This window comes from Pteropus vampyrus, unplaced genomic scaffold (genome assembly GCF_000151845.1).
Source record: "Pteropus vampyrus isolate Shadow unplaced genomic scaffold, Pvam_2.0 Scaffold326, whole genome shotgun sequence".
Classification (NCBI taxonomy): domain Eukaryota; kingdom Metazoa; phylum Chordata; class Mammalia; order Chiroptera; family Pteropodidae; genus Pteropus; species Pteropus vampyrus.
In genome coordinates, this window is record NW_011889107.1 from 523,012 (window position 1) to 536,383 (window position 13,372).

The 13,372-nt window shown below is 36.1% G+C and overlaps 1 pseudogene; it reads left to right on the forward strand.

The window, feature by feature from the left end:
- The first annotated feature begins 11,804 nt into the window (after positions 1-11,804).
- On the forward strand, positions 11,805-11,923 carry LOC111730660 (annotated as a pseudogene).
- The last annotated feature ends 1,449 nt before the right edge of the window (positions 11,924-13,372 follow it).

Sequence of the window (13,372 nt, forward strand, 5' to 3'; positions counted from 1 at the left end):
TCTTTAGCCTTCCTCTTCCATTTTTTGAGGACCTTTGTTATTACATTGGGCCCACCTAGATTATCCAGAATAATATTCCTATTTTAAAACCTTTAACTTAATCGCATCTCCTAGGATGAGTTTTTTTGCATGGCAATAAGAAGTCCTTTTTGCCATGCAAGGAAACATATTCACAGGTTCTGGGGATTAGAACATACACATCTTTGGAGTGTTATTATTCTTTCTACCATAAAACCCTAAAACCAAAAAGTGCCATTTGCTGATAAATCATAGTCTCACTCATTTCTTTTATACCATATGGAACATTCTAAATCTAAACATTTTTGACAGCCTCAGGCAATTATTTCTCCTTTTCCCAAGAGGAGATCATAATAACAGTATTATTTAATAAACCCTTCTACGCAATTTATGTCACTTTTTGATATTTTGCCCAAAAAAGTAACACAATTTTCCTCATCTGCTCTAGTGATATTTTCCCCAGTACCAATTTAGAACTCACGTGTTAAATAGTCCATGTGCGCAGACTATGGCCTAGGAATTTCCCCCTTTAGGTATCTGTTATAGTGAAGTGCTTATCTATGTGCACAAGATACTTGTACAAAGATAGTCATCGCAGCCTTGCTCATCATAGGACAATCTGGGAACAATTTAAAGTACTACGATCTTTTGGAAGTGGACTGGCTATGCAAAATTTAAAAGAAAAGGTTGATTTCTGTGTGCGGAGAATGTCCTCCACGATTTATTATTAGGTGGCAAAACAAAGTTAGAGAACAATGTGTTTGGTATACTACCCTTTAGTAAAAACAATCTTACACAAAATTTTATCAGTAGCTACATGTATATTTAAAACATAAGAGAATCATCTGAGATACTACCAAACTAAAAAAAAATTATTAATAATAGTAGTTAACATAATATTGAGTGCTTTCTATTAAAAAATTGTTCCTAGTCCTTTGCAAGTTTTAACTCATTCAGTCCTTACAACAGCCCTATAAGATTTGTACTATTATTATCTCCCTGATGATGAACTGAAGCTTAGAAAGGTTAACTAACTTGTCCAAAGTCATGAGTTAGTTGCAAAATCAAGATCTGAACTTGGATAGTCTAGTTCCAGAGCTACTGGTCTTAAGTCTGGTTATATGTGGGGAGGAGAGATAGAGACTGGGGTGGTAGTCAAAGGGAATCATGGCCTAATTTGTTAATATCTTTATTTTTAAAAAAGTACATGGGTTTTTTTGTGTCAATAAAAAATTATTTTAAAAAGAAATATGACAACTTACCAATTATTATAGAAGGTTAAAGAAATAACTCTGATCCCACTTAATTTGTTATTCTTAGAAATAACGTAAGTATAAGCTTCTTCAGAGTACTTTGGAAACTACAGATGACCAGTTGCTGACATGACAGCTCAAAATATGATGAATAAAATGCTTTCAATTTTGAAACAACAGTATGTTAAAATGAAGATTAAAACAAAATTCAAGTACCTCCTTCGGTTTTACTGTAACTTACCTTCCCAAACTTATTTTTCCCCTCCTCTTATACCTTCCAGTAGAAGTAATCCATGTTCTATTTCCTGTCCATGTTTTGCTAAATTTGCTCCCATTTTATCCTCTGCCCAGGAAGCTTGCAACCTGCCTTTTTGATTCACTCAGTCCTTCAGGGAACCATCTACACCTAGTTCGATGCATAGCATGGAGGCTTTTAATATGTGTTAATAGATCTTAGAATGACTACAGCAGAAATCCTCCTATTCAACAGGATTAGGACGGGAAATAAAATAATTCAGTTGAAGTAAGAAATCACAAAACATGATCTATACTTATTGAAATATTTTAATTTTGAATATATTTATATACATTAATTCACCAATGTTTTGATGTAAGGCAAGGTCGAGAATGAGTACAGCATTGAGCTCTGTATTATCTCTCTTGAACAAACCTCACTCGCAGTACGCATTTTTATGATTTCTATTTGGGTTTCTTTAAAATAGAGTAAGAACTTAAACACACCTGGGAAAGAAATCTGTGTGCAAGACTTTAAATTACTTAGAATTATTTACCAAATTTTTACAATTGTTTTGCCCACACTTACTGCAATGATAGTTTTTGTTTTTTAGTAACTCAGCCTTTATTCAATCTTTTCAAAGCATTCCACTCAGTTAAAAAAAATTAATGAAATGTGGCAAATAAAGAAAAAAAACAGAATAGACACCTGTTCTTAAGCTCAGCTGCATGAATGCTAACATTTTGCCATATTTGCTTCAGATTTTTCGAAAAGGAATAAATGTTACAGATAGAGTTGAAACCTCTTTCACACTGATTTCATTTCTCTTATTTTCCTCATTCATAACAACTATCCTGAACTCAGTGTTTGGCTTTCCTATATGTGTTTTTATACTTATTACATACGTATGCCAGTAAATATATGGCTTTGTTTTGTTTGACATGTTTGAATATATATTTAAATGGTATCATACTGTATGCATTATTTTGCAACTTAATTTTTTCCTCTCATCATATGTGTTTGAGATTTATCTTTGTTGACATATGCAGCTGTAGTTAATTCATTTGAACTGCTGTATAGTATTCTATTTTGTAAATATTCTAAAACTTATTTATTTTATTTTTTCTATTGTTAAACATTTGAGTTATTTCCATTTCCCCCCTATTACAAGCAATACTGTCGTGAACATTCCCATACTTCTCCTTGTATATATACGAGAGAGTTTCTCTAGCCTGGCAAATATAACGAGAGAGAGATTTGGGGGTCAAAGGGAATGCATATCTTCACAAGTATATTGTCCAGTTATTTTCTAATATGGTTGTAACAATTTATGCTCTAGCGGTGCATGAGAGTCCATTGCTCTATAGCCAACGTTGTTATCATTCTTTCAATTTTTTTCCAGTTAGATGGATGTGAAATGGTATCTCAAGTGGTTTTATTTTGATTTGCCTAATCAACAATGAGGTTCATTATCTTTTCATATGTTCACTGGCCATCCAGAAGTCTTCTTCTAGGAACTGCTTGTTTCGGTCCTTTGCGCATTTCTGTTATCTTTTATTCTTGATCTGTAGGAATTTTGCTAAATTCTGTATACCTATACTTGTCAATTAAATGAATTGCAAATATCTTTTTTTAATTGAAGAAATGATTTTAATTTTTCCCCTGTCTGCCTCCCCCATAAATATCTTTCTCAAATTGAAGCTCATAATTTATCTTTGTTCATGCCATTTTTTTGTTAGATAAATGTTTTTAAATTATAGGTAATCACAGTTATCACTATTCTCTGTCATGCTTTATGCTTTTGGATTGTAGGAAATAATTGCTTATTCTGAGAGAAAGGTTCCTCTAACATTCTCTTCAAAATGTTTTATAGCTTTATTTTTCATTTTCTACTTAGATATGGTTTTCAATATTGGGGGGGGGCAGGGACCTAGCTTTCTTTTTTTCTGTATGTGCAACTGTCTTACCCCAGGTTCTCTGAAAATCAGAGCCTGAGGTACCACCTACATGCTAATGTATAGAGAAGGGCAATCCCAGGGCAGCAAGAGTTAGTGAAAAGGGAAATAAGGTATAAAAGAAAAAAAAGTGAACACAAGTTGATATGTTATGAAGCTGGCCACAGCTTCCCAAGGAAATCTGGCCTTGGTTACCCAGGACATCTTCTTAACAGGCTCTGTAGAAACACCACAACTCAGAACAGTCCATCAGAGAGAGGAGGAAGGGCGAACAATTTATCTGCTGGCTATCTTTTCTCCTCGTTCTTGGTTGAAGTTTGTTCCACTGGAAGTTAATTTACTTCTGGGTTGAGTTACACATTTTCTCTGTGCAGCCAGTGGGCAAGCCAATCTTTAGTGCTGTTTGTTACGTGATGCTTTATGCTTTATCTGAGCTTGATGGAAGAGCCATATCCTCCGTGAGTTTGGTAGGCTAGGACCTGGGCCCCAGAGCGGTATGTCTTCTGCTGTTTTGGTAGCAATGGAAGTTACACCAAAGCCAGGCTCTCATTCAATGATAAAACTGAAAAAACTAGGAATATTAAGAGAAGAAATGTCAGTAGATACTGCAGCTTCCAGGGGGCAGTTGGGCCCAGATATATTATTTGGATCCTTTACAACAAATTTCCTCATTTTTAAATAGTTCATTCCTTCTCGCACCCCCACATCTATAATGCCACCTTTGAATATGTCAACTTTGTAAATATTCATGGACCTCTTTCTGAGGTCTCTTTTCTGTTCCATTCACCAATTTGTCTATCCCTAAGCCAATGTCATGACATCTTAAATCCTGTAAGTTTCAACTGTACAAGTCAACAATGCAATACATATAATAACATATATTTTGCATTGTGTATTCACTACCCAAAGTTAGATTTCCTTCCGTCACCAAATAATTGACCCCTTTTTTCCCTATCTACCTCCCCGCTTCCCCCTTCCCTCTGGTAACCACTAATCCACTGTCCATGTCCATGAGTCTTTGTTTGTTGCTTTCAGTTTTAGATCCCACATTTGAATGAAATTATATGGTTTTCAACTTTTTCTGTCTGACTTACCATGATTATCTCAAGATCCATCCATGTTATCACAAATGACAATATTTCATCTTTTCTTATGGCTGAGTAATATTCTATTGTGTATATGTACCACATCTTTTTTATCCAATCATCTATCATAGGACACTTCAGTTGAAATCCTATATCTTTAAAATAAGTTGATATCTGGTGGGACAATCTTTCTACTTTGTTTTATCTTCAAAAATTATCTTGTCCTTTTCCTCTTTCACATGAATTTTAAGATCAGTCTATTTAGTTCCACAAATAGTCATATTTGGATTTTATTTAGAATTATATTGAATTTATAAACTAACTTGGGAAGAATTTACATCTTTATAATATTGAATCTTCTCATTTATGAACCTGGTAGATCTCTCCATTTATTCAGGTCTCTCTCTCTCTCTCTCTCTCTCTCTCTCTCTCTCTCTCTGTGTGTGTGTGTGTGTGTGTGTTCTTCAGTTTTGTAATTTTCTTCATAATAACCTTATACACTTTTTGTTGGATTGATTCCTAGGAATCCTGTTATTTTTGTCATTTTGTGAATAGGATTTTGTTTTTATTACAGGTTCTAATTATTTACTGATGTTGAAAGGCTATTGGTTTTTTTCATATTGATCTCGAATACAGCAAACTTGCTAAACTCCCTTATTAATTTTATTAGATTCTATTCCATGGATGATCTCAGGATTTTGAATGTAATCAATCGTATTATCTGTAAATAAGGACAATGGCCTTCTAATCCCAGTTTTAAAATCTTAAATAAATGTTACATTGTATTGATGCCTTTTTTGCATTTATTGGAATGATTGGTTTTCTTCTTTAATCTGTTCAAATAGTATATTACATTAATAGCTTTTAGGATGCTACCCTTCCTTGCCTTTCCAGGATAATCAACCTAGTCTTTATAGAAACAATTCTTATTCTTTTGACATTCATATTACATTGCTTTACGTGAGTTTAATTTAAATTATATAATTATGAATCAAGTACACCTGGCATCAATAGGTTATGAAATAAAATACAACTGATTCTGGATGAGCATAAAACTCAAGTGCACAGTAGCCCATTATCTAAAAGGATTACCCTGATGGTTCTTTTAAGACAGAAAGGAAGTGGCAGTTAAGTAAAAGTCAATTAAGAAAATGTTCACTATTTAATGAAATCAGAGCTATGGTGACAAAGCATATACTCTGTAAGTCATCATGAGTTGTCTCCATCCAACTAAATTCAAGAAATAATTACTGAGAAACTACTATATATTAAGTTTCATGTTAGGCATCCTGGTTAAACACAAAGGAGAAGTAAATAGTTCCTGTTCACAAAATATTTTCCAACCTAGTCAAGAGGTTAATATCAAGTGCTTGCATACATAAACATGATTAAAAAAAAAAAAAGAGTAAGACAGACGTCCAAAGAAGTACAAAAACTAACATGGAGGGAAGGTGTAACTGGGAAAAAAAGTTGATCAGGAAAGGAGCCTTAGAAGAGTAGATTCTGCAGTGAACTATGAAAGTTCTTAGACCATTGATGTCTATACCAGTCAACCCCATCAACTGCTCAATCTCTGTCAGGAATCTCCTTGAAAGCAATGAGAGCTGTACTCTGATTTGTTCTGATTAGCATTCTTTTTCTTGTTGGCCTGACACATAGATTCTCCCTCTCTGCCGAGCCCTTTCAAATGAGATGTCCACACTCTAATCCCTGGAATCTGTGAATATATTATGTTGCAAGGGAGAATTCAGATTGAAGATGGGAATAAGGTTGCTAATCAGATAACATTAAAATGGGGGAGACTTTCCCAATGGGTACAGTGTAATCACAAAGTTTCTTAGAAGTGAAAGAAGAAAGTGGGCGAGTCAATGCCAGAGAGATGCAGCATGAGAAAGACTTGACCAGTCATTGCTGGCTTTGAAGATAGAAAAGGGTTATGAGCCAAAGAATGTTGGCAGCCTCTAGAGCCTGGAAAAGGGGAGGGAATGGATTCTTTCCTGGAGCCTCCAGAGAAAAGCCCTGAGGCACCTTGATTTTAGCCCAGTGGATCCCATTTCAGACTCTGACCTGCAGGACTGTAAATTAATAAATTTGTGTTGTTTTAAGCCACCAAGTTTGTGGTAATTTGTTATAGTGGCAATAAGAAAGTAACACAAAAGGTTAATAAAGCTGATCAGGAGGAAGAACCGATTTTGAGGAAAAGCTCATGGCTTTGATTGTGCTGAGCTCAGGAGCTGGTGGTTATCTGTGAAAGGGCTAGAAAACCATTGGAAATGTGAGTTTGGAGCTCAGAAAAAATTTGGGATTTTGGATCCTAGAATCATTTTAAAGAGATACTTGACACCAGGAACTTGAGTGAGATGGCTTCAGGGAGAAAGTTTAGAGCAGTGCTGTCCAAGAGAAAAATAACACAAGTTGTGAATGTGACCCACATTTGCAATTTAAAATTTTCAGTAACCAAAAAAAAAAAAATTCAGTAACTACATTAAAAACATAAAAAAGAAACAGTTGAAATTAAATTTTACTAATATATATTATTGTACTCAATATATCCAAATTATCATTTCAACATGTAATCACTATAAAAATTATTAGTGAGGTTTTTATATTTTTTCGGTATGAAGTCTTTAAAATCTGGTGTGCATTTTATACTTACAGCACATCTCAGTTCAGCACATCTATAATTAATTTCAAGGGCTCTATAACCAGCCTGTGATTAGCGGCTATTGTACTGGACAGTGCAGTTTAGAGAAAGAGCAGATACTAAGGGTGGGACCTTGAGAGACATCTGCACTTAGAAGACAGAAGGAGAAAAAGGGGCCAATGAGGAACAGACAGAAGTAGGAGGAGAATCAGGATCATGCAATGTTTCAAGATTCAAAGAAATTTTGCTTAGAGAAATGTGGGTGGGGAGGTGGCGGGAAAGTATCACATGTTCTCTTTTTTTAATGATCTGACTCATTTGACTCTTATATTTCAGAGGTTTTCTTCCTGTTTATAGTGAAGATCTACACTACAAAGTCACTTCCTTTGCCCTGGCTTCAAGTGTCATATATACATCTAGCCATAAATTTAGGGGCTCAGACATGGGTGGCTGGGGATAGCAGGGTGACCAGGGAAAAGAAAAAAGGAGCACTGAGGTGGCATGAGGTTGTTGGAGGATGTGATGATTTGGAACAGGTGCCTGGTGGGAGTAAGATGGAGATGATGTTACCATGACAACTGATTATTTCATTGGTCCAATGACCAGTTGCCATGGTGATGAAATCTTTGTGTCAGTGTGACATGGATCCCAAGGGAGAGGATGCTTGTGCAAAGGACCCTTTGCTCATTGGTAAAGCTTTTATATTTGTAATAATTTCTGCATTGCTTGATGAAACCTCCCCCAGAAACTTCAGTCAACGTTGATGTCTCCCCTTCTTCTTCCTGTTCATTTATAGCAATCACTGCTTGGAAATGCACACATTTTCGTGTACTATATAGTATTTTCTTATCTACTGTCTTTAACTGTTTTAGTAATTTGTCTTACTCCTACACAGCTATAATCCTGTTGAAGGCAGGGATCATTCTTAAAATTCAGTTATGCTTTCAAAAGACTTGGGGTTAGCGGAAAAGAGCAGATGCTTGAGAGCCAGAAACATCTTTGTCTACATACGACCTCTGCTTCTGCCATTTGGCAATTGTGTGGTCTTAGGAAAGTCATTCAATCTTCTTGAGATTTCTTTTTCTTCAATAAAGTGGCATAATAAAACTTGCAGTCTGGGGTTGCTGTGATGATTACAGATAACGTAAATAAAGCAGCAGACCTATAATAGGGATTCAGTCAATGATCCTGATTTTTATAACATGGTGCCCAGACCAGTCCTGGATGCCATGATTAGCACTGAGTAATACCTGATGAATAATAAAATAATGACAAATAGGATAACATTTGGACTATATTTAATTTTGGGAGTCCTTAAAGGTTAGTTGTCTTATGGTTGCTCAACTACATATCAACTGCAGTTCTTAACTTGCAATCCAGGTTATGCTGATTGTAAAGTAACTCCTTGGGAGGAAAAAAATTTTAAGTATTTAATTAAGAAAAAAGAGAGACTGGATAACTAGATATTTTGTGCCTCCTTAATGGAAGAACATTCTATCCACAAAGTAGTTGTGCCAAAAAAACAAAAATCACACTTGAATCTGATTCATTCTCTAGACCCAACTACTGATTGACAGGAAACACAGAAGAGCAGAGCACATGTTAAAAACTACCACCAGGGAAGCAGTCCATTTTGTGGGATATACTACAGAAAAAATAATACAGTTTCTTCAACAAACACACTACAAGAAAAAAGAGTAGAGCAGGAACTTACAAATTAAAAAATATTTAAGGGATATATCACCCAATTTTCATGTGTGGATGTTATTTGAGCCTTGATTCAAGCAAACAAAAATTTAAAAATTTCATAAAGTGATTGGAAATTTAAACACAGGATGGATCAAAGATAGATCAACACCAGTGACTTCAGAAATGCTCATTAATCTTTAGATAAGGTAAGGGTACGTTTTGTTAAAATAAGAGTAATTATCTTTTGAAGAAATCATTTTAAAATAATGTGTGTATGGAATGATGTGTGATGTCTGGAATTTGACTCAAAACAACACGGAAGGAGCGATGTGAGGGCGAGGATGTGGATCTAGATGAAAAAAGATTGGCTAGTACTTGATAGTTGTTGAAGTTGGATGATGGATACATGGGTTCATGAATTATTTGTCTATTTGCATATCTATTTGAAGGGTTCCATATAAAATAGTTTGAAAAAGATTAAGGTATAATTTAAAATTTTAAGTGCATTTATTCAAGACTGCTCATACAATAAAGATGCTTGCATGTAAGGAAATACAACATATTCCTTAGTACAGTGTTGGACAAATGCATCGTGATGGTTTAATGAATAAATTAATGTATATTTCCCCTAACCAGTCCTCTATTATGAGGTTTCTACATTGTACACATAAAAGATATTTTTCAAGTAGTATCATCACATGCAGCATCATTTATGATGTTGTAGGTTTGATTCCTTGAAAAAACAGACCCCAAGAAAGAGTTTGTGGGCAAAATGTTTTCTGGAGATGTGAAGAGGTGTGCTTTTGTGATCAGTCCTAGTGGTGCAGTAAATAAAGAGGAATGGGCAGAGGGAGGAGTTGAAGTGTGATACGGTTGTCAAACAGATCTCACCTGATCTAGTCCTCCCCACCCCAACCCTTAGGAAGCTTAGAAGATGGAAAAGCCCTCCAAATATGTCCTACTTTGAGCAATGGGGTCCAGGCCTTTACACTTGGAATCACCCTTCTGCCTATCTTGCCCCCCCAAATTTGAACTCATCCTTCAAGACTGAGCTCAAATGTTTCTGTATTTGAGAACTCATCCTTGAAACGTCTAACCCCAGTCAGATCAAATTCCTTCTCGACTCTCCTTTCTCTATGAACCATACAGGGGAATAGGAAGGGTTCACATTAATAACACTTCTCTGCTATGCATGCTGTTAAGTACCCTACATGTTCCTTGTTTCTGTTAACTCACAACATACTTATGTAGTAGGTACTATTATTATCCCCATTTACAGATGAGATATTGAGGCTCAGAGAGATTAAGCAATTTGCCCAACTAAAGTCATTGAGTTAGTGAGTGGCAGGACTGAGATTTAACCCCAGGCAAGGGAGCTCATACTCTACTCACTTATTGGTATCATTCCCGTGTTACCACTAGCTCATGCTCTTAATCACTATTATGCTGTAGTGCCCCCTAGCTACTACTTTTATCTTTGTACCCTAAGCACAATACCCAAGCTAGAGTTAGCATTTGATAAATGTTCACTGAATGAATGGCCAGCTCAACAACATTTCAAGCAAATTTCATTTCAGAAACAGATAAAATCTAGATGCAATTTATAGACACAAGAATGACATAGTTCATGGTAGCAAGGAACAAGAAACACTCCTAGAAAGGTTAAACTTAGATATACTTAACATGGCAGAAAAAGAGATTGATAAGGGAAGTGGGCATAGTAGGTCATGCATTAATTGCTAAGTAATTAAAAAGGAAAAACTACTTAGATAGTTAAATATAAGCTTTTTGTGTGTATATGCATGCCCACAGGCCTTCTGGCATCTTTTGCTTTCAGAATCATTGCAAAAAGAAACATTCCACATTCATTCTACTAAGCTAAGTAGTGGGAGCAGGTCATAGGTAGATCATGAATTCAAATTAAAGGAAATTAAAATAACTTAATGAGTGAGGAAGTATTCAAAATATTGCTCAAAAGTGGAAATGAGAACTTATAAGGTAGAAGATATAGGTATTATGAATAAGTTTCCATTATATAGAAAAACAACTCTTCATTTCCATTAAAATATCAGAATCTGAGAACACATATTTACACAGTGTAGGGTATTAGCAAAAGAAAGGATTTCGAAGTCATAGAATTGAGGCTCAAGTCTTTACTAGCAATGTGACCTCAGCTTGTTTTTTTTTTTTTACCTGTAAAATGGGGACATTGATCTCTGGTCATTATGGGAATTTAGTAAGATAGAATATGATTTCTCTTTTCAACTCCTTTTTTCTGACAGAAGTCATTGTTCCCTCCTCTGAATTCTATGGTCACAAACATTTTTCCAGTCTTGTTTCATAGATCACCCACACATTTTTTTTTTCCTGGAGTATTTCAAAGCAAATCCTAGGAGTCATGTCAGTTCATCTTGAATATTTCAATTGCAAGGATTTCGGTTACTCCAATGTAATCTCCTGGCAAAAGAGGAAGAGGAGGAGGAGAGGAGGGGGAGGGGGAGAAGAATCTTTCTGCACAGGTATTCAGTTTGGTTAACCAGTGAAGGTTAACCCTAGTAGGATAACTGTATAACTTGTTATTGCTCTGCTTCGTGTTAGCCCTTTGAATATTCTAATTAGGCCCGACACTGTTATATTTCCGAATCAGGTGCATGTTGTATTTGCAGCAGCATAACTTTTTAAGTGAATGGCAGTAATAACAGGTTGAATCTCTTCCTGGTTCTGAAGAACCGATCCACAGATTTGGCAGTCCTATTTTAATGCTTGCTTTAAGGATGTTCCATGGAAGTTTTTTCAATTACTACCCTGTGCTCTTTGGCTCTGCCTGGCAAGTGTTCAGCCTTTGACTCCTGCACCTTTGTTTGTCTGAGTTTGATCTTTACCTGCATACTCTTTTAATCGGGTCTCATTAAAAAACTACATCCAATCTATGGCCATGCTACCCTGAATAAGCCCGATCCCATCTGATCTTGGAAGCTAAGCAAGGTCGAGTCTGGTTAGTACTTGGATGGGAGACCACCTAGGAAGACCAGGTGCTGTAGGAGTAAAAAATAAAAAAATAAGGGATTATAAACTGACAAGGTCCTTGCAATCTGTGAGGTCAACCAAGGGTTGCCTCACCTTAAAACAAAAAACAAAAAACAAAAGAAACTACATCCAGAGTGTACCTCAAGCTAGATTTCTTATTGCCAAGTCCCTTGGGCTCTTCTTCAAGGTTTTCTACCTTTTGGGATTTCCCCAGAAAGGTTTGTGTGTCGTTATTGAATGCCTACTAGGCTCCAGCACACAGATCCAGAGCCAGACGGTTCTGGGTTCAATTCCTGACTTTACCACTCTCAAACTACTGAATGTTTCTTTCCTCTTCTTTAAAATGAAGTTGACTACCTTGTAGTTTTACTCTAAGGACTAAATGATGCAAAGGGTCTATCACATTCCTGGTTACACAAGGAGCACAATATTAGTCACGCCTCATCACTCTCCCTGCCAGCACTGGGGTTTCTTGATCATTCTTATTCAGCTCATTAGGCGCAAAGTAGGTCAATAACTTTAAAACTTGAAATCAAACAAGTTTTTTAACTTCCATGTTTGTACTCAGAGTTTGAGACTCCTTTGAGCTGCAAATCTCGGCTGCTTTTTCCTGATGGTCCTTTTCATTCTATCATTTCAAAAGATACTAACTAGAAGAGAGATTTCCTTTGATCCCTCTTTATTTGAACATCTTCTGACTCACCCTTCCTAGCACCACCCAAGTTTCATCTACACCATTGCTTGCACATAATGTAAATACTTTATTTAATCTACTCATGTTAATGTTTGTTCAGCTGTCTTGGTGCCCTGTGTCTTTCATTATGCTTTTAATTAGCTGTTGATTCTGAGAGTGGAGGTAAGCCAAGGTGTGAGCCACATAGTTGCAAGGAAGATGGATGGAAGGGGTGGGCAAGGGGGAAGTTGGTAGTATGAGGGCACTAGTGCAAATTCATTGCCAGATCTAGGGGGAAAAATTAGGCTACTGCCTTCTACTGGGAAGAAATATTCTAAGCTACTTCCTGCTGAGAATGATTAAGCAGTAGACTGGAAAGGATTGCACTTTGCCTCACTAATAAAATCTGAAGTTAACGCCAAGCTCCTAGAGGGCAGGAACCCAGTTTATGGTTCAGATAGAATGATTTGGTCTAGTTTCATGAATTAGTTATTCCCACCAGCCACTAGTGTTTAGGGACCACTTATAAGACTGTAATTTCCATGGACTCTACATTTTTTGTACCCAACCAACCACTTTAACTGCACAAACTATCTTTCTTTACCCCAGTTTTTCTTTCTCTACTCCCAGCCTTGCTCTGTCTTTAACATGGCAAACTCCTACTCATTTTTTAGAATTAGCCTTAACCTTACCTTTAAGGGTGAAGCTTTCTTGGGTGCTTGCATTCCTATCCTCTATCATGATAGAGTTAAGCTTTGCTTCTTCTCTGTTCCCTTGGTGCAAGTACAAATCT